Consider the following 20,183-nt stretch of genomic DNA (forward strand, 5'->3'; position numbering starts at 1 on the left):
ATCACTAACTCTGAGACAGAATACCAGTGGACATTGCCTGTCCCCCTGTGCATGCCTCTTAAAGTTAAGATAGACAATGCCCACCTGCCCTTCCTTTCCTGCCTCATCCCTGTGTCTCAGCCTCACTTGTGCAGAGAATCCCTGTTCAACCACATGCTTTACCTGCCAGGACACAGGTAAGCTTTCTATAGATCTACCACACTGTCTGTTATCCCAGATGCAATGATCACAGTTTCCCCTAGCACTGTACTAAACACGAGAGACAGCTTTACATCTGTCCTGACTATGTTTCCCTGTGGTTGCTAAGATCATCTCTTCCTACCCACCTCTTTTCCCTGCTCCCACCATTACCCAGCATTCCCTATTGAAGATACCCACCAAACCCAACAAACAGGCCAGTAAAAAAGGCAAAACTCAGGCAAATTTTTCTGTAAATCCAGACATCAAACAGTAACCTGGGAACAAAATTTCCACCCAAGAATGATAAATCCAGAAATCAGTACCTAAATCAATAATCACTTCAAACCTAGAGGACTAGACACCAGCATAGGAATATAATAAATAATAATTGGGAAAATATGTCACCAAGAAATCCAAGCTATCCTATCACAGCAGGTCCTGAGAAATAAAAACATGCAACAGATATGGTACAAAAGATGTTGTTTAGTCAGTCGGTGATGGTGCACACCTTTAATCCCAGCACTCGGGAGGCAGAGACACATGGATTTCTGAGTTCAAGGCCAGCCTGGTCTAAAGAGTGAGTTCCAGGACAGCCAGGCTTACATAGAGAAACCCTGTCTCAAAAAACAAAAAAAAGACATTGTTTGGAAGAAGGGAGATGAGTGAGAACCTGGGGAAGGTAATGAGGCAGGAAAGAGAACCTGCAGACAGGCAGACAGACAGGGAGAAGAGAGAGAGAGAGACGTGAGAGTAAAAAAAGAGAATAGAGAGGGGCATGTGCAGAGAACAGAGACAGGGAACAAACATAGACAGCAGCTGCAGCTGGTGGTCCGTGTATATAAAGCACACATGACAACAGCAGCAGGTGATGGAGGCAGGGAATGACTTAAGCACTTGCTAAGCCCCTCAGAGGAGGCCATTGAAATTGCCTGTGCACTGACAACTACAGAGGCAAGGTTCACCCACAGAACAGGAAAGGAAGAGAGAGTCTCAGATATTAAAGATGAATAAAACAAAATGGATACATCGGTCAAAAAATGTGGATACTAAAAGTTTCCTGGCAATAAACAGCCAAGAATTCTTCAACATGTGAGAAGGGAAAACTACAGATAATTGAAATAGGAGAAAGAGGAAGTTCAGTCCAAAGGTCTAGAAAATATTTTCAATGAAATTATAAATGAAGAATTTCCTAAACCAAAGAAGATGCCTGTTAATGTACAAGAAGCATAAAAAAAAAAAAAAAAAAAAAAAAAAACCCAGCAGATTGGAGAAAAGTCCCTTAACCACATAATAGTCAAACACTAAACATAAAAAATAAAGCAATATATGAAACTGCAACAGAAAAAAAATTAACAAAAACTAAACAAAACAAAAACAAGTTATGTATGAAAATGGATCTGTTAGACTTATGCCTGTTTTCTTAAAAACAGGTTTTGTATGTTTGTTTGTTTGTTTGTTTGTTTGTTTTTTGAGACAGGGTTTCTCTGTGTAGCACTGGCTGTCCTGAAACTCACTCTGTAGACCAGGCTGGGTTCAAACTCAGAAATCCACCTGCCTCTGCCTCCCAAGTGCTGGGATTAAAGGCATGTTTCATCACTGCCCACCTATGCCTGTCTTCTTAATGTATACTATAAAAGACAAAAGGATTTGGACAAATGTACTGCAGAGTCAGAGAAACCACCCATGTTTCTACAGGAAATCAACTGGTCCAAATGTTTTGGGCAGATTCAGAATCATCCATGACAGTGAAGTTACTCAGAGGTCACCTCCTGATCTAACACATGAGGAGCATCACCAGGGACCTCACAGGTGGTCACATCTGGCTGATGCTTCCCATGCAGCCCCAGAGAGGACCCAGCACCCTGGCTCCCACTGCTCAGCAGTGGGCAGTGATCCTGTACTCACCATGACTCGATTTCAGAGCTTCTTGAGGTCCCCACACTGCACCTGACAGTAGAATTCAGAGCAAGGCACAGATGAACATTCAAGCCTGCACAGGCACAGCAAACTTGCAAAATGGCACCCGGAAGAACCTGCCTCCTTGTCTGATTGGCAGGTCTGCCTGGAAGCCTTGATTGGCCAGTGAGTCTTACCACTCCTCAAGGTTAAAGTGTGCTTCCAGACCAGGGTCAGACCTTTTACAGAGCTCAGGAGGGGTTTGCACTCCATTAAGTTTTGTTTCTGTCTTCAAAGAGGAATCTCACCCCACCCAGCCCTGGGGGAGAACCCAGCATTCCAGCTCTGGCTGTTAAGCTGCCTGCTCCTCCCCTCTGAGAGCAATGATCCTGCACCTACCAGGACCTGACTCCAGACCTTACCTAAGCTTTCCTCACAGAACTTGCCTTCTTCTTCCTGTAATCAAGGTGAACAGCTTCCATAGCCCAATACTCAAGGTGCATTGGAGGTATCAATCTGACCCACAAGTGGAAGGATGCCCTGGTTATTTCTTTCTTTCTTTTTTTTTTTTTTTTTTTTTTGGTTTTTCAAGACAGGGTTTCTCTGTGTAGCCCTATGGGTCCTGGAACTCACTCTGTAGACCAGGCTGGCCTTGAACTCAGAAATTTTCCTGCCTCTGCCTCCTAAGTGCTGGGATTAAAGGTGTGTGCCACTACTGCCCAGCCACCCTAGTTATTTCTTAGCATTGTCTAAACTCCACCCAAGTTACTTGGCAACAGAAAGGTATGCTTCTCCCCATGGTTACCTGGCAACAGCATGGTAGGCCTGACCCACTATAAAAGTGTCTGCTTTCTCTTACTCTATCTTCTGATATCTTGCCCATTTGGTATCCTTTCTCTTGCCCACTGGAGCTCTTCCCTTCCCCCTCTCTCTGCACATGCTCATTCCCAGCCTCTACTTCTCTACTCTCTGCCTCTCTCTGCCTTTCTCTGTCTCTACTACCCTCTTAACTCTCCTCCCCATGTCCTGAATAAAGTATATTATATACTATACTGTCTTCTGGTGGGTTGCTTCTGGGGAAGAGCTGTCTCAGCATGAGGCATGGTCCCTTGGGGTGGGGGAGAGAAATATCTCAATAGGAGGTACGAGCCTGCTGAGACATCCCCTTCCTCCACACTTCCCCACACACTCATAGAACATATTCCATCTCTCTTTAAAGAGAGATAACTGTGGGGAGGAGCATACCTGGCTGTCACCAGGTAACTGTGAGGTAGAGTTTTGGACAGAATGCTAACACCATTAATATTAAAGTGGAGTTTTAGAAATCAAGCTTCATACTGGGCTCAGGGAACCTATATCTCGGGTTCATCAGATGATAGTATCAATCAACACTGGAGAAAATCTAGAATCATAAGGGAAACACAGTTGAGCACTACTGTCAGCCAGAACATCTTCATCTGTGGCAATGTGAAGAAAAACTAGAGTTGGATTAGTACAGGTTCTGTAGATAAACATAGCTCAAATCATAGAGATAATGAATCTTTGTATAGAGAAAGGTTATGTAATGGAATGTCCCAATAAAGGCTGTTGGACAAGGTAAATTAGAGAAATCAAGGACTTCTTGACTTCATGTTGCAGGATATTACAGCTGATATTCAGTGAATACCAGAATTTTGAAGAACAAAGTACTTACTAATACCAGTTTCAAAATGCAAATTAACAAATCATCTTTGTTTTGTGAAAAGAAGTAGGGCCAATACAAAAAACAAAAAAGCAAAAAAAAAAAACTGCCCTGTTCAATGTCCTTTATATATGTAGGTTGTCAAAAGAATCTGTAGCCCAGATTAAAGGTTTATCTGAACATCTCAAAAGAGCAAGATTAATAAGGGGTTTCTCACTTCAAAAGTTGTAAATAAGAAATGTGCCCCACAGCAATCAGGATTTGAGTTAGGGTTAGGGGATTATACATTTATGGTTAGGATTAGTATAAGTGTTTTTAGAATTCAGTTTAGGAGGTTAGGAAATTCAGAGGTGAGGGTTAGGATAGGGTTAGGCTCAGGGTTAAGGTTAAGGTGGCCACCATTATTCTTGATGGTCCTACTGAGTCAATATTATCCCTATTACACAAAGAAGAAATATCAGGCCTACAAGGTATTCATTTTATATCTAAATGGTTTGTTTTATTCTTATTCTGATAGCTTCTCTCTTACTTATAGAAAGCTTTCTCAAAAGAACCTAAAAGTTTTTCTAGCCATTTACCTCCAAAACTAGTATACTAACAAAGGAAGCAAAGACTTTGATATTCACAGAACCCCACAGATAACCAAAGATTAAGATTCTGAGAGTCACAGAGCTTGCTGCCAGCAAAGAACATTTATGTTACCCTATTCTGTGTTTCACCATCAGTTATTTCTGCAGTTAATTTTCCTCTGAGATAAAATGTGCTTCAGTACTCTTCTGCTCTAGACATGTCTGGTTTAATTTCTCACCAACCTAAAAATAAACTTACTAACATTTCTCAGTGAAGTTTTCACTTTAAAATGAAAATTCTGAAACAGAAATCCCAGACAAGCAATAGACACAAAGTCATGGCTTATAAATATTTACTTTTTATTAATTACATGTAGAATATACACATGAGACATGGTTTGTTATTCACATTATGTACTTAATAGCAAATGAATCACAAGTAAATTAAGCTTGTTAACTTGATCCTAGTTCATTTTGTTCCTAATGAAAATAAACTTAAAAATTGGTTTGAAAGGACAAAAATATATTTAATTCTTATATCTACACAGGTAGAATAAATATAAACTTATAATATGGGTCTGAATCTTTCCTTGGAAGAGGTAACATGTTTTAAAGATTTTACTACTCCTAGACCAGAAGATGTTATTAATATTAGATATTCTCCTCACTCAAAGAAGACTAACACATCTATGTTTTTAACTATGATAAATACATATTTTAAATTGTATGCAGCCATAAACATGTTAATAATTTAAAAGACATTTATATCTAGTAAAACCTCTTTAAATCAGATAAATATATAAAGATAGACAGATACAGCACAGGGCTTATCTTATCTTCTAAATTAAACCACAGCCATTTCCATACCTTCAGCTTTGTTGAATTAAAATAATTACAGCAGGTCTTTTTAAATGTTACTGAACCTCTATCAAAAAAATGACCTGGCTGGCCAGAATTTGTACAACTTGGAAAAGTAATAACTATTTAGGTAATATAATGTTGTCTCCAGATGTACTGAGTAAAGTATTTTTAATGTGACTGATTGCAGGATGTCTACAGTCTCAGAAGAAACACTTTGTCAATTTTTTTGTATGTAAAACCAATTATTTCACCATAATCCTAGGGTGAACTATGATAATTTTGAAATGAGGTGCCACTGAGAACTTAGAAAGAGGGGATATAAATTGCTTATTCCCCACCCCTGAATAAATATTCTCACAATAGATTGTGAATTTTTTTGTTAACCCTATTGTATGTTATGGTATTAATATTTATAAAATATTAGGATGATCTAAAGATGCAAATGGTTTCAATTAAAAAGTTATGTATAGAATACAATGGAAATTCCCCAAATGAGAAGAAAAAAAAGCATACACAGCCGTTGGAAGTTCTGAAGGAATAAATGAGGTATTTAAGGCACTTAGATCATAAAAAATTGGGGAAATACATATGGGATAAAGTATCTGTCTTCAGATCAACATTTATGACAAACTGGCTGTAATATAAGTTTTATCCTATCCTGTGTCCAGTCTACATTGAAGAGAGTCAGAATACAGGGATGATTCCCTCAGAGCTTCTATGGGAAGTCAGACTCAGCCCAAGCAAGGATATCGAGTAATGTTCACTAAGAGAGAAATAGTACAAAGAAAAGCTTGAAGATACAGAGATTCCTCAGAAGATCAAGTGATAACCTAGACAAGAAATTTCAACAGACCTTAACAGGTCAACAGAAGTTGATTTTGCTAAACAAATGTGTAATCTGTGTCCTTCACTACAGTAACCATGCCTGCTCCCTGATTTAAATGTGATGTAGGAGCAGCAGGTACCTGATCTTCATGCAGGGTTCTGGTGAAGCAAACAGCTGGCTCAAGTTATATCCTTTTGTGAAGGGTTATGAAATATTGTCCAACTCATAATAAATGTACATTTCTCCTTATAAAACATAACCCATGTTAATAATGAGGCTAGGAATATTTCCTCAAAATTTAATTATTCATATATTACACTAGATTGTAATAGAAGAGAATCAGTGGTTGAATATAAACTTGTAATGGGTTGTCCAAAATTCCTCAATATTTTTTCACCAAACTACTGGCCTTATGTAGCTGCCTGCGGCCACGAATCAACTAAGTCAGACTTAGGGGGCTGGAAATGAAAAGGGACGGAGGATGAGAAGAGATGAAGCCAAGACAAAGTTCTGTGATCAAGGCTCTAAGCTTTAATGTTCAGCTCTCAATTTAAATGGGGGAGGCCCAACCCAAAACCCCTCCTTTTTCAGCTGAAGATGGGTGGGATAATCCATAATCCATTCCTGGTCATGGCCTGAGATATCTCAAGGCAAGTCCAGGGGCAGTTCTGCTTCTATGTTCTGTGAAGCTAAGGTGGGTAACTCCACCTAGATCCTATCACTTGGTCTGTTGTGGTAAACAAGGTCTCTCAGGCCTGCTCAAGGCTCGGGGAAAAGTACAGCCTTACAAGAAGGACAAACATATCAGTCTTCTACCACCCAATACAAAGCATAACTTTGGTTTTTAGGTGGTACTCTTGCCTATTTTCTTCCTATAATAAGCGTAATACTGCCCTAATTATGTTCGCAACTCTATCCTGAATAGAAATTATGATGGTCCTAACAGTCTGGCTTTTGTGTATTGTGGATGTCACCCGACTCATATAACAGAATCCTTCCATGTGTGCTGCCTTCCATGACTGTCTTATTTTGAGAATCTTTGTCATTTCTTTTGTTTTATTTTGTCCCCTTAAAAGGACTCTTCTCTGAGTCACCGTAACTGCTGCTCTTTCTATATCACCCCTTTGGTGAGTTTAACAACGTAGAAGGATCCATTGTACAAACACCAGAAAGTACAAATATCCTCTAAAAGGTGACTGCAGAGCCAGCCCACTCATATTCATCTTGTCACAGCATCACCAGTGATGGATTCACGGAAAGACAGGAGAACTTGTGAGAAACCTGAAGAATGGGAAAGGCTAAACACAGGGATGTAAAACACACTGACATACAACCACTTCTTCAAATGAGGTAAGGAAGGTAGCTCAGGTATTTGTGGTGGCCGTGCAAACTGGAGGATCTGAATTACATAAAATGGACCCTTGAAAAACACATAAGATGCTGATTGGAACTAATATGCTGTGTGAGTTATGGATTACATGCAGATCCATTGAGAAAGCTTAGGAATGAGGGAATCTGTCGTACATATCACCCTCTGTGACTTTGACATAACTATTCCTTTAACATACCTGGATCTAACAAATTGTGTATACAAAGACTATAAAATTTCCCAGCACAGGTGTCATCAAGTGCACACAAACACACACCCCACTCAGACAGACACACACAGAAACAAACACACACACAAGACACAGACACACACACATAACCACACACACCCACACAAGCACACAAACCCTGACACAAACACACACTGACACACAGACACAGCTCGACACACACAGACACACACACACAAATAAATACACACAGAGAGAATGACCACAGACACCCACACAACACAGAAACACAGAGACACACACAAATTAAAGTTCCTACAACATGAGGAACTTCACTGTATTCTGCATTTATCTAATTTCTACTGAAACTGGCATGGGATATTCTCTCAATTTTGTAAGTTGAAGTTTACAGAGAAGGAGCAATTTGGTTCACATCAGGAAAAGTATAGAAATTTTATGCTAAAATCACAAAGTTTAGGATATTTTAAAACTACAATCATTATACAATATTAATGTAAGTCTAGGCCAGAGAAGAAGAAGAAGGAAGAGGAGAAGGAGGAGGAAGAGGAGGAGGAAGAGGAGGAGGAGGAGGAGGAGGAGGAGGAGGAGGAGGAGGAGGAGGAGGAGGAGGAGGAAAAGAGGACCGTAGAGAAGTCGTCTGATAACTGTTACCATTTGATGCCGGGAAAGACCTATGTGTTGTTCTCACTATATGCAAGTACTGATAAACTGTGATCCAGGCTGATCTCAAACTCATTGTGTCCTGCCTTAAAATACACTTAAATGTTTTTCTTTCTGCTCCAACTCCTGGGTGCCAGGGTTATAAGCATGGGCACTTAGTGTAATTGAACAGTACTTGTGAATCAGACTAGATCTTTGCCCACGTTAAACAAAAACTCTACAAATTATCATACCTATCAATATGTTTTTAAATTAAATAAGCATTCAAGAAAACAGAGTTCCCTGAGGAGCAGTGCACATGATAAAAACTACACTGGCAAGGTGGATAACAATTAACACGTATATGGAACATAACAGTTAAACTGATAACATTTATTTTAAAAGAAATATTAATAATACATGGTTGTTCAGCTTACTGAATGTCTTTGCACCACATGCATACAATTCACACAGAGGCCAGAAGCAGACATCAGATTCTCCAGAATTTGAGTTAAAGAGGTTTGTAGCTGTCATGTGCATCCTCTGAGACTGTAACAAATTTTCTTAATGGAGAATACATCTTTCCTGCCCACACTACACTTGACTTTTGTCCTTCCAACCAAGTAATGTGGATCACTCCCAATCAAAAAGAAAACTCTGCAAACCTGTAGTGACAGGTACATGAGGTGGGCAGGCTAATTGTCTTACACTGCCACACATCCATGGAAGACTCCTGTGAGTTCAGGATCCAGCCACAGGATCACTGATCATCAGTTTGCAACAGATTTGTCACTTCGAATTTAAGATAACAATGCATATTAGGACCATCAGATGACATATACAGTTGAGAAGACCCTCCTAGATCTGGGTTATCAATGTTGGAAGGAACTTTACTTGTGAAAATTTCTAGAAAGAATCTGATTTCTGAGACTGGCAGTGAATCAGTGAGTGACTCAATGTGTAGGACAAGAAACCTTATGGGTTGCCAGACTGGTGCTGTAAAATCAAGGATTAAAATAATCTCCTGTCACCTGATCTTCATGTGAGTAGGGGTGCCATGTCTTGGCCTACAGAAGCTAAGACATCTGGTTTCCCATTCCTCACTTAATCTTGAATCTCTCTATCTGAGGTCCTCATATAATTGTATTATTTGTGTTACAATTGTGATATTTTACACTTTTGCAATTAACATTATTTCCCAATAGCTGTAACAGCCCAGCATCAAAGCATCAACTGAACAAAAGGTTAAGGGAAGGTGGCCATTTTGAATTTGTATCTGAGCTGAGATGGTTGTGAGGCCCAAACTCCTTTAAAAGTTTTCAGTGCTTGTCTAGTATATTAGTCAGAGTTCTATAGAATACCAAACTAATAGAATAAATATCTCTTTATTTAAAGGGTATTATTTAGAATGACTTAGAGGCTTTGATGGTCTAGCTAATTCAACAATAACCAGCTATAAAGGCCAAGTGCAAGGATCCAGTAATTGCTCAGCCCACAAGACTTGATGTCTCAGCTTAAGTTTAGAATAAGCTGGAAATCCACATAAGGTGGCCCTAATATCAGTGAAGGAATGGACTTGCTATCAAGGTGAGAGCAAGCAGCTAGAGAGCGAACGCCTTCTGTTGTAGTAATTATTTTAAAACAGCAGCCACTGGTTAAGCCAACTGGCTAAGCTACAGTGTCTCTGGCCAGCTCAGCCGCCATGTTGCACGGCCAGCCAGAAACCAGCAGCCAGAAACACCAGCCCTGCCACCCATGAGATGCCAGCGTGGGAGATGGCTCTGCCAATCTTCCACTCTGTCTCTGCAAGGCTGGGCATTGCCAAGATCATCCCACCAACCATCTGGGCTCAGTACAAATGAGACTCTAATGATTAGATTATCCAAAGTTTTATATATTTAGTAATGATCAATAACAAGATGCCCTTGTAATCAGAGGTGTAACCCAGTACCCAACCTAGATATACTAACTACCTGTGACTGCTACAGACAAGTGAACATCAGCCTCCATGTCCTTTCTTTCATACTCTGTCTCACTCATAGCTCCTCCTCTTTCTTCTCCTCCTCTTTCCATTCCTCTTCCTCTTTCTCTCTTTACTTCTCCTCTTCTTCTCCTTACTCCTTCCACCTTAGCTCCTCCTGCAACATTTTCCTTCCATGCCATTATATAGGCTTGCAGAACAAAGCATGGATCAGATTAGAACTGGAGCTTTTCAGCTCAAACATCTGGATTAAAGCTGTGTCTTCCTCTATCAAGATTCAGATTAAAGTCACCTTTGGGACATTTGGTCTGGGCCCGAGCACTGAGCGGATCACCAGCGGCAGGTCTGCACCCAACCTCACAAAATCCATATGAAGCAGGGCTACCAGGAGCTCTAAGAAGGGCAGTATCTCAGTATATATGTATATACAAATACTGATAAATAAAGTGTTTTTAGTTAAAAAAGAAAAAAAGTCACTTTTGGGGTTTTAGTTATTTCCCGATGTAATAGATTTAGCAATCAAAACAGCAATCTCAACTTTACCCCATGTTAACTTCACACACAACCATATCTACTTCATCATGGTTGATATTTTAAAAGCTGCATGACTGGCATAATCTGCAGGAACCAACCAAGGGGTTAAAATCATCTGACAACCATGATGGGTAGGCTAACTTTGTCTCTGTAGGGTGTATTAGTTATCGATATGTAGCTTAACACTGCAGTTGTACCTTGACTAACTGTTGACAAGTTGGGCTTGTCATAGGATGTTTGCTCAAGTGACTTTGTGCAATCTCAGAAACAGAATTGATTTGGCTTTACAAACTCATCTTTGTGCCTGAGGTTCTTATTATTGAAAGATGCTCCTGTTCAAGCACAAGCCATGCATGACAGTCGAAAAAGTACTTTGTCCAAAGACCTACATCCCTATCTGTTACTGCACTATCTGATACTGTTTTCCTGAGCAGGTACCCCACAGCTCTGGAATCTCAAAATATTAGTGTTTCAAAGGTAACTTCAACATTATAGCTTCTTGTTCCAGTATTTGGGATCCACCCATGATCAACTGCACTCCTCAAAAGAGATTGGGTCACTTCTCCAGCTCTTCCCTCTGTAGCACTCTAGGTTCTGCATGACTCCACTTTACTGCTGCTGCAGTTCTTTCTGTTCATCCCATGGGACTGATATCTTCAATATGCTGGGTTCTTCCCCTGCAACTGAGATTCACTGTTTTCCTCTTATACATTCCCTTCACTGTGCCAAGCCTTAACTACTCTGCATGACAGATTCATTTATGCCTTTAAAACCAATACCACCTGGGTGATTCTCACACATGATCGACTCCAGGTGCACAACAATGGACAACCTTGGCTATCTCTGAAACACAGCTTTTTTGTCCTCTCAGAAAACACTTACCAGAAGATTTCACCTCAGTGATGCTGGTTTCTTCTTCATCCCCACTAATTTTTTAACTACAGCCAACCAGCATCAATTGTCTCAGTCATTCCTTCTATTCCTTTCTCCCAGAGCCACATGGACAAAGCTGCTGAGTTCCTCTGCTTGCTGGTGCCAGAACATGGCCCCTTCTATTACATAATCACCAGCTTTCTAGAGAAAGGGCCTAGAAGGAAAATGAATCAAAATCTGCAGTTGGCGGGGGGGGGGTACATTTAGGATGTGCGAGAGACCATGAATTGAAGGGCGACAAGGAGTCTATGGGGTTGATCTTAGCTGAGATGTATAGCAGTGAGATATTGACGCTGAAGAGGCCACATCCTGCAGCCAGGAAGGACTCCCAGTGGAGAGTCAAAGACAGACACCAACCAATCCAAAAATCGTTTTACCCAAAATTTGTCCTGTCAACAAGAATACAATCTACAACATAAACTCTGTACAGAAGCAAAATAACCCTTTGATATCATTTTGTTGTTGTTGTTCTAACTTGCTTCTCTGCTGCTGTGATTGAATCCTCTAAGCAAAAGCATCTTAGGTAATAAATGTTTGTTGTACATGGTTCTGTCAGATCACAGTCCATCATTTTGAGAGCTTAGATTAGAAACTGAAGGTAAAAAGCATGGACACACACTGTCTCCTGGCTCGCTCTCTTGCTTGCTCACTGTCTCATGCTCAGCCTGCTCTCTCATCCAGCCCAGGACCACTTGCTTAGGGATATTGCCACCCTCAGTGGAAGAGACTTCCTAATAAATCATCAATACTATCTCTCACAGACATAGCACCCAGCCATTCTGATGAGGACATACCCTCAATTGAGACTCCTTCAGATGACTTAGCTCTGAAATGCTGAGAAGTATAAACAACTATGACACAGACACAATGATAAATGAGAAAGTTGTTACTACACAAAACCAATTATTTAACCACATCAATTACAGGAGGCCCTGCCACCACAAGATGGCGTTTGAGTTGTGCCTGAGCAAGGACAAAATAAGGAGGGCACCTGGCTCAGAGCAGGGAAGGATACATTGGAATCGGGAGCTCAGAGGCTGTGCTGACCTGGGGTGAGGTCTCTTTAATCCTAGGTTCTCAGGCTAGTACTACTATAGAGCAGGCTAAAACAGCTGGAAGGAGGACAGAAAAGCAGATTGTCCCATAGACCTAGAAATGACCACCAACAAAGAACAGGATCTCTGACCCAAGGGAGATATGCTAAATTTCTTAGAAACGATGAAGAATGATCTTCCATTTTAAGACAGCTCCAAGTTCAAAACTATAGAGTCACATATGGACTGGGCAGAGGGTAGTTCAGGAGTTGGAAAATGAGATCTTTGTTTCTCCACCCTATAAAACAAGGTAGGCAGAGCTTGACTTTGCACTGGATGCTGTCTCGAAGAGCTCTCTGTCATAGACTAGTCAATGGGCCTAGGTCCTGTTAAGAAGGATTTAACCCAAAGTGTGGGGCTAGTAACTAAATCGACTTGGGTGGTGTCTGTCTCATCTTCTCTGTCAGAGAATAACAAAGGGGCACACATAAAATAGACAGCCACAAGGGGACAGTAAAGGCTACCCAGCATATGCCAACACTTGTACAGAGGAGAAAATAAAGATGAGAAGGTAGCTGTGAGCCATGTAGCAGCATTGTAAGTCTAATATAACCTTCCCAGAAATTAAGACCATGGACACATCATCCCCTACACCAGGCTCTGAAACATTTTCCAAGTCCTTTGTGGCTTCAACTCTTTGGTGCATCTACTATACTGTGCTTCCACATTCACTTTAGTCATTTTCCTCTGAAAATACTCAAGAAAAAATGTAAAACCCAAGGTACACAGACAAAAATCTGACAGACAAGCCACTGACACACAGAACAATGACACATCTTAACAGGCAGCCTCTCCACCCTTCAGTTGGGATTCCTGAGGGTTTGGTGGTACCAGTCCATGCACCAAGATGTTGTGCCCAAGTCATTGGGACCCAAGAGATTACCAAGAACCTATTGGAAAACAAATACACAAAGGTCTTTATTATGAGCTCAGTACCAAGGAATCTCACCAGTCAATCTCACATCAGGTCCAAACTGAGAGACCGAGTCTAGGGGTGCTGAGTATTTACTTCACTTACAGCAAGCTTGGGGCATTAACATATATTTCAGCAACTTATTTTTTGAAATGGCATGTCTGGCATAATTTGCACGATCCAAACAAGGGGCCAAAACCATCTGACAACTATGATGAATAGACTAACATTTTATCCCCTCTTTAAGGTGTATTAGTTATCTATATGCAGCTACACCCTGCTAAACCTTGACTGATTGTTGATAAAGGGGTTTTGTCATAAGATGTTTGCACAAGTACACTTTGCACAATCTCAAAAACTGTGCATGCCTCCTAAAGACACTGCAGCAATCCCCATTTTCCCATCTTTTACTGCCTCGCCCCTGTATCATAGCCCCCACTTGGGCAGATAGTTCCTGTTCACCCACTTGCCATGCCTGAAACTTTCTATAGATAAAAATATAGATATAGGTAACCTTTCTATAGATCTAAAACAATATTTGTTATCTCAAATGCAATGATCACACTTGTCTCTACTACTATAATAAACACCAGAAGAGGCTTAACCTCACTAATGACAAAGTCTCCTTGTAGATTACTAAGATCATCTTTTCCTGCCCACCTCTTCTCCCAGCTTTCAACATTAGCAAGCATTCCCTCTTGAACATAACAAACAAACAGGTCAGTAAAACAGGCACCACTCAACCAAGGCTCTGTGCAAATCCATACATTAAACAGAAACCCAGGAACAAAACTCCCACCAAAATAATTACGGAAAATTTATCAATGAAATCATAACAGAAAAATTTCTTAAAGAGGAAGATGACTATAAAGGTACAAGAAACATCCAAAATGTCAAATAAATTGGCAAAAAAAGTCCCTTTGCCACATAAAAATCAAACACTAAACATATAAAGTCAAGAAATATAAAGAACTGCAGCAGAAAAAAATAACAAAAACTAAACAAAATCCCAAGTAACATATAAAAGCAGATCTATTAGGTTTATACCTATCTTCTTAATGTATAGTATAAAAGACAAAAGAGTTTGGACACATGTGCTGCAGTGTCAGAGAAACCACCCTTTTTTTTTTCTACAGGAAATCAACTGGTCCAAATGTTTTGGCAGATTCAGAATCAGCCATGACAGTGACATTACTCAGAGGTCACCTCCTGATCTAACACATGAAGGGCATCACCAGGGACCTCACAGGTGGTCACATCTGGCTGATGCTTCCCATGCAGCCCCAGAGAGGACCCAGCACCCCAGCTCCCACTACTCAGCCGCCTCCCCCTACCCATTGTGGTCAATGATCCTGTGCTCACCATGACTTGATTTCAGAGTTTTCCTGAGGTCTCCACATAGCACCCACAGCAGAGCTCAGAGCAGGGCACAGATGACCATTCAAGCCTGCACAGGCACAGTGAACTTGCAGAATGACACCCAGAAGAACCCACCTCCTTTTCTGATTGGCAGGTCTGCCTGGGAGCCTTGATTGGCCAGTGAGTCTTACCACTCCTCAAGGTTAAAGTGTGCTTCTAGGCCAGGATCAGACCTTTTCCAGAGCACAGGAGTTGTTTACACCCAATTAGCATTTGTTTCTGTCTTCAAAGAGGAATCTCACCCCACCCAGCCCTGGGGGAGAACCCAGCATTGCATCTTTGGCTGTTCAGCTGCCTGCCCCTCCCTTCTAAGAGCAATGATCCTGCACCTACCAGGACCTGACTCCAGACCTTACCTGAGATTTCCTCACAGCACTTTCCTTCTTCTTCCTGTAATCAAGGTGAACAGCTTCCATAGCCCAGTACTCAGTGTGCAGTGGAGGTATCAATCTGACCCACAGGAGGAAGGATGACCTGGTTATTTCTTAGGATTCTGTGTAAACTCTATCCCAGTTACCTGGCAACAGCCAGGTAAGTTCCCCCCCCACCCCCATGGTTACCTGGCAACAGCCAGGTAGGCCCGACCCCCTGTAAAGGTGGCTATTTGCCCCTTTCTCGCTTTTGATCTCTTGTCCTTTTGTTCTCTCTTTCTCTGGCCCTCTTGGGCTCTTCCCTTCCCCATTCTCTCTCCACATGCTCATGACCAGCCTCTACATCTCTACTCTGCCACTCTCTGCTTTTCTCTGCCTCTACTACCTTTTAACTCTCCTCCCCATGACCTGAATAAACTATATTCTATTCTATATAGTCTTGTTGTCAGTTGCTCCTGGGGAAGAGCTGTCTCAGCATGAGGCATGGTCCCTCCAGGGGAAGAAATATCTCAGCAGGAGGCATGAGCCTGCTGAGGCATCCCATTCCCCCACACCTCCCCTCACACCCATAGAACATATTCCATCTGTCTTTAAAGAGAGGTAACTATGGGGAGGAGCATACCTGGTTGTCACCAGGTAACTGTGAGTTAGAGTTTTAGACAGAATGCTAACACCATTAACACTAAAGAGGGATTTTAGGAAACAAGAGACTTATTTTGTGGCTTCATGCTAGGCTCAGGGAAACTGCAGCTCCCATGCACCAGATGACAGGTATCAATCAACCCTAAAGAAAAGCCAGAGACATAAGGGAAAAACAGTTGAGCACTATTGGTAGCCAGCACATCTTCATTAGTGGAAAAGTGGAGAAAAACAACAGTTCTATTAGTATACATTCTGTAGATAAACATAGCTCAAATCATAGAGAATGAATCTTTGTATATAGTGAAGAGCTCCAAACTCCGGAGACCCTTCCTCAAGTCTAGGACATTGCAGCCACCCAAGAATCACAAGAAACCATACCTGAATGCAATCAGCAGAGGTTTATTAGAAGAGCCAGCGGTCAAAACCGACAAGCTCTTTAGCCTCAAGAGCAGGGTTTTTGGCCCGGTGTGGTGGGTGAAAGGGTCTTTTATAGCATGGGGTGGGGGGGGGAGGGATTTTCGCCCGCTTACACATGATTGGTTGTTTTACAAATTTTGAACATAGCACTGGGAAGACCAAGGGAGGGGTAACCAAGAACAGTGGAACATTTCAGAGAATCTAGCCCAAATGATCTAGAGTCATGTGAGATCACTCTGCATACTCATTCTTCTCAAAAATGTGATTTTCACCATGCTATTGTGTCCTATTCTGCCATTTCAGATTAATATCTTTACTTTTTCTGGCTATAGGGCTATGGCCCCACCTAGGTGATAGCATCTTTATCTGTAGTCAGGAATGCCTTCCTGCCTTGGGCGAGGCTTGGAGAATGTAATCCAGCAAGTGTCCTTCACCTGGAATGTGAAGGCCTGAAATCTTATTTTCAGTTCTGAGTTCTGTAAGGCAAAAAATCTACACATATTTCATAAAATGGCCTTTATAATTTTTCACTCTACAATAGAAAGATTATTTAATAGAGTGTCCCAGTAAAGGCTGTTGGGCAAGGTAAATTAGAAAATCAAGGACTGGTTGATTTTATGCTGCAAGATATTACGCCTGATCTTCAGTGTATACCAGAATTCTAAAGAGATAAGTGCTTACTAATCACAGTTTTAAAACACAAATAAACAAATCACCTTTGTTTTGTAAAAAAAAAAAGTAAGGTAATTACAAAAAACAAAACACCACCCTGTTCAATGTCCTTTACATATGTGGGTTGTCAAAAGAATCTGTAGCCCAGATTAAAGGTGGATTTGAACATCTCAAAAGAGCAAGATTAATAAACGGTTTTTCACTTGCGAAGTTGTAATTAAGAAATATGCCCCACAGCAAGCAGGGTTTGAGTTAGGGTTAGGGGATTAGACAGTTGTGGTTAGGATTAGGGTAAGGGTTTGTAGAATTAGGTTTAGGAGGTTAGGAAATTAAGAGGTGAGGGTTAGGATAGGGTTAGGCTCAGGGTTAAGGTTAAGGTGGCCACCATTATTCTTGATGTTCCCACTGTGTCAATATTATCTCTATTATTTAACGCGCGCCCCCTAGAGTTTCACATCTGCTGAGAAATCACGAGATGCAGAGATCAGGTAGTTACTGCAAAACGAGGCTTTTAATCTGTATCACCCACGTGGAGAAACGCGGAGAGACGCGGAAGGGCAGGACTGAGGAAGGGGTCCGGCTTAAGTACAATCTAGAGTGACATATTCACTTCTGATTGGCTGTTCGCTCACCACCCAATATTATACCTCGGGATTGGCAGTGACTAAGGCACGCCTATCTGCCTAGCAACTGCACAGATAATTGTTTACATCTGGAGAAGACACCTGGCCAACGCCATCTTGGAAATGCAAATGTATAGCCACTGCTAACAGCAGCTTCCTACACTATTACACAAAGAAGAAATATCAGGCCTACAAGGTATTCATTTCATATCTTAATGGTTTCTTTTATTCTTATTCTGATAGCTTCTCTCTTACTTATAGAAAGGCTTCTCAAAAGATCCAAAAGTTTTTCCAGCCATTTACCTCCAAAACTAGCATACTAACAAAGGAAGCAAAGACTTTGGTATTCACAGAACCCCACAGATAATCAAAGGATAAGTTGCCAAAAGACAGACAGACTGCTGTCAGAAAAGAACATTTATGCTACCCTATGCTAGGTCTCACTGTCTGCTATTTCTGCAGTTAATTTTCATCTGAGATAAAATACACTTCAGTACTCTTCTGAACTAGGCATGTCTGGTACTTTCTTTCCAACCTAAAAATATGCTTATTGAAGATTTCTCTGTGAAGTTTTCACTTGACAATGAAAATTCTGAAACAGGAATCCCAGACAAGCAATAGACACAAATTCATGGCTTATTAAAAATTGCCTAGCCAGGCGGTGGTGGCGCATGCCTTTAATCCCAGCACTTGGGAGGCAGAGGCAGGCGACTTTCTGAGTTCGAGGCCAGCCTGGTCTACAAAGTGAGTTCCAGGACAGCCAGGACTACACAGAGAAACCCTGTCTTGAAAAAACCAAAAAAAAATTGCCTTTTTATTAATTTTGTGTAGAAATACACCTGAGACATGGTTTGCTATTCACATCATGTACTTAATAGCAAATGAATTATAAGTAAATTAAATGTATTAACTTGACCCTAGTTCAATTTGTTCCTGATGAAAATAAAACTTGATATGAAAGGACAAAAATATATTTAATCAATATATCCACAGAGGTACAATAAATATAAAATGATAATGTGGGATTGACACTTTTCTTGGAGTAGGTAATGTGATATCATTAAATTTTAACATCTACTTTTAAAAATATGATACATGTAAACATACAGTTCTGGGGACAGTGATATCTCTTTGAACCCCATCCTATTTCTAGTACACAACATGGTGTCTATCACTTAAGGTTATAAGTTACTTTTAAAGAGTTTACTATTCCTAGACCAGAAGATGTTATTAATATTAAACATTGTCCTCATTCATATAAGAATAGCATATCTGTGATTTTAATTATGATATATGCATAATTAATTTTTTGTTTGTTTTTTGAGACATGAAATCTCTGTGTAGCGCTGGCTGTCCTGGAACTCAGTCTGTAGACCAGGTTGGCCTCAAACTCAGAAATCTGCCTGCCTCTGCCTCCTACGTGCTGGGATTAAAGGTTTGTGAAACCATTGCCTGGCCATATTTAAAATTTTATGCAGGCATAAACATGTTAATAATTTAAAAGATATTTATATCCTGTAAATATTTTTTTTTCATTTAATGGTTATTTTATTTAAATATTTAGTTTGGTTTTTTTTTGTTTTTTGAGACAGGGTTTCTCTGTATAACCCTGGCTATTCTGGAACTCACACTGTAGACCAGGCTGGACTGGAACTCAGAAATCTGCATGACTCTGTCTGCCAAGTGCTGGGATTAATGGCATGTACCACCACTGCCTGGCTAGTGTTTATTTTTAAAAACAGATAAATATACAAAGATAGGCAGATCCAGCACAGGGCTTATTTTATCTTCTAAATTAAACCACAACCATTTTCATACCTTCAGCTTTGTTGAATTTAAATAATCACAACATGGCTTTTAAAATGTTACTAAACCTCTATCAAAAAAAAAAAAAAAAAAAAAACCATGACATTGCTGGCCAGTATTTATGCAACTCAGAAGGGAAATAACTATTTAGGTAATGTAAATTTGTCTCCAGATGTACTGAGTAAAGTATTTTTAATGAGATTGATTGCAGGATGTGTACATTCTCATAAGAAACTCTTTGTCAATTTTCTGTATGGAAAACCAATTATGTCATTGTTATCTTAGGGTGAACTATGATAATTTTAAATATGGTGTCACTGAGAACTTTGAAAAAGAGGATATAAACTGCTTACTTCCCACCCCTGAATAAATATTCTCACACTAGATTGTGAATTTTTTTGTTTATAAAATGTTAGAATGATTTAAATGGTTTCAATAAAGTAGGAGTTATATATAGATTACGATATAAATTTTCCAAATGAGAAGAAAAGCAAACTTACAGAGCCGTTGGAAGTTCTGAAGAAATAAATGAGGTATTTAAGGCCT

The sequence above is a fragment of the Arvicanthis niloticus genome (genome assembly GCF_011762505.2).
Source record: "Arvicanthis niloticus isolate mArvNil1 chromosome Y unlocalized genomic scaffold, mArvNil1.pat.X SUPER_Y_unloc_2, whole genome shotgun sequence".
NCBI classification, from domain to species: Eukaryota; Metazoa; Chordata; class Mammalia; order Rodentia; family Muridae; genus Arvicanthis; species Arvicanthis niloticus.